General features: G+C 39.4%; 1 non-coding gene across 1 annotated transcript; it reads right to left on the bottom strand.

Annotated features, from left to right (window-relative positions):
* Positions 1-1,736: 1,736 nt before the first annotated feature.
* Positions 1,737-1,843, bottom strand: LOC116202116. The gene has a single exon (XR_004155998.1). It is a non-coding gene; the product is annotated as a small nucleolar RNA R71 (small nucleolar RNA).
* Between the last annotated feature and the right edge of the window lie 999 nt (positions 1,844-2,842).

Raw genomic sequence — 2,842 nt, 5'->3', positions numbered from 1 at the left:
GCAATATTGAGGAGTTTTGCGCAATTTGGAGCCAGCATATATCTTTCGGAAATCTTTTTTTTGTTGTGGATATAAATACTCCTCATAACAAGATTAGGAAACCCTAGGGGGGGAGCCATCTTTCACCATTCTTTTAACCTAGAGAGTTTTTGGAGAGGGTCTTGTCTGGAGCCGTCACCTGGATCAATTGATTTGAAGCGAAGAATTGTGGAAGAGATAATTCCTTAAAGGAATTGTTGGGTTTTTGTTTTAGGATTCAATATCTTGAGTTTACTGCTGAATATGAATTCTATTGCAATGACTCCTTGGAATTATAATTGTGTTTTCAATTCCATGATATTCTAAGCTTCTTTTGTGGGAATATGATGAAACCCTAGGTAGCTAATATGATGATTGTCGCCATGTTATAGGATTAATAGATGTGTTGATGATTCATGATTGCAATTCCTATAATTTCAATTTTAATTCTTAATTGGTTATAATTGTTAGAAACACTATTGATACGGGAGTTGATATAGTGTTTGTTAGGAATTCTTGATTAGACTAATTAGTTAAATGCGATAGCTGCGTTAATTAGTTTAATTAGAGATTATCCAGGGATTAATGCAATGTTTCTAGTTAGTTATTCGCTAAGACATTAGGGATAATTAATTTAGGGCATTAGACAATCATAGCACTGGAAGGTGTATGATTATAATTTAGAGTCCACTATTAATTAGAGATGCGGGAGCTGATTGATTAATTAGAGGTTTAAGACTTTAATTTTAAAGGCTTGATAAACTCACTTGAATAATCACATAGCTATCAGTCTATATAACATGATGGCAATCTGATTAGTGAAACTAGGGTGGATTCTGTTTTTCCCACTTTCAATTGATATATTTTCGTACAATTCTCTTTCTGCTCTTTGTGACGATTTAGGTTGATTAGTAGTTAATTAGTTAATTCTCTTAATTTGATTGCTTAGATAATAATAGAATCTAATATAGGTTTAGTACTTAATTAATCCTTGTGGGATCGACACTCTATTCATCACTATATTACTTGATCTGACCCAGTACACTTGCTGGTAGAATTTGAGCTTATTTTTATATATATTTGCAAAGGGATCAAGTTTTTGGCGCCGTTGCCGGGGATTAACTTAATATTAGACCACCTTTAGTTCTATTGTTAATTTAGGCGCACTTTACTGTGTGTTTATTTCTTGTTCTCTTTGCAGGTATTCTATGCGCAGGAGTAGAAGTGCTGAACTTCTACCATTAGATCCTGAGATAGAGCGCACCTTGCATCGGTTGAGAAGAGAGAACAGAAGAAGGGAAGAATTGCAGGTAGTTGAGATGGCAGATGATGACATCAACCGCCAAATACAGGGTGCTGCCAGAGCACTTCGAGACTATGCAGTACCTACTATTATGGGTTCTGCGATCAGAAGGCCCACTATTCCAGCTAATAACTTTGAACTGAAGCCAGCACTCATCCAGATGGTTCAATCAAATCAGTTTGGAGGATATCCCAACGAGAGTCCTGATGAGCATATTGCAGGATTCCTCCAATACTGTAACACGGTAAAGATGAATAATGTCACTGATGATGTTATTAGATTACAGCTTTTTCCTTTCTCGCTTAGGGATAAAGCGAGAGCCTGGTTCAATTCACTGCCACAAGAGTCCATCACCACCTGGGCCGACCTTTCATCTAAGTTTCTCAGGAGATTTTTCCCACCAGCTAGGACTGCAAGATTGAGGAACGAAATCACTAACTTCACCAAGTTCAATGGTGAATCACTTTATGAGGCATGGGAGAGATTCAAGGAGGCAATCAGAAAGTGCCCACATCACGGATTGCCAGATAATCTCCTAATTGAGGTCTTCTATCTTAGCCTGGATGATACATTGAGGTCTCTAGTAGATGCTGCAGCAGGAGGCGCACTGATGGGTAAGAATTATGATGAAGCAAGTGCTTTGATAGAAGAGATGGCCTCCAGTGCACATAATTGGCAGAATGAAAGAAGTAAATCAAGAGTGGCATCAGTCAATGACATGGACACTATTGCTAATTTGACAACCCAGATTTCAGCTCTCACTACCCAGGTAAGTAAACTCACCTCAGCACATTCTTTTAATACTAATCAGGTTGCTTTTTGTGAGTTGTGTTCAGGACCACATTCGACTCTTGAATGCATGTCTGGAAATCCCTCGGCTTCACCCAATGGAGAGCAAGTGAACTTTGTCAACAACTTCCAACGGAGTAATCAAGGGCCTTATTCGAACACTTACAATCCCGGGTGGCGTAATCATCCTAATTTCTCATGGAGGAATGAGAATAATGCACTTAAACCGCCACCTGGATTCCAAAAGCAAGGCCCTGCTCAGAATGCTCCACCTCAGCAAAGTCAGTCGAGAATGGAAGAGCTCATGTTGAGCTATATGCAAAAGACTGACACCATGCTACAGAATCAACAAGCCACTATTCGAAACCTAGAGGGTCAGATTAGTCAGATTTCTCAGCAATTGAGTAATAGACCATCAGGGTCTTTACCCAGCAACACTGAAGAGAACCCCAAGGGTGTCAATGCTATAATGCTGAGGAGTGGCAAGGAATTGGAAATAGTCAATAGAAAAGCTCAAACTCAGGAGGAGAGTCCGGAGAAAGACAAAGAAGCACTCCAGCAGATGCCTTCATATGCTAGATTCATGAAGGATCTGCTCACTAAAAAGAGGAAGTTTGATGGGAGTGAGCCTGTGATGCTTACAGGAGAGTGTTCTATGATTCTCCAAAAGGACTTGCCTAACTTACCACGCAAACAAAGAGATCAGGGGAGTTTCACTGTTCCTTGTACTAT

The sequence above is a fragment of the Punica granatum genome, chromosome 3 (genome assembly GCF_007655135.1).
Source record: "Punica granatum isolate Tunisia-2019 chromosome 3, ASM765513v2, whole genome shotgun sequence".
NCBI lineage: Eukaryota > Viridiplantae > Streptophyta > Magnoliopsida > Myrtales > Lythraceae > Punica > Punica granatum.
This window is presented reverse-complemented; position numbering and strand designations above follow the sequence as displayed.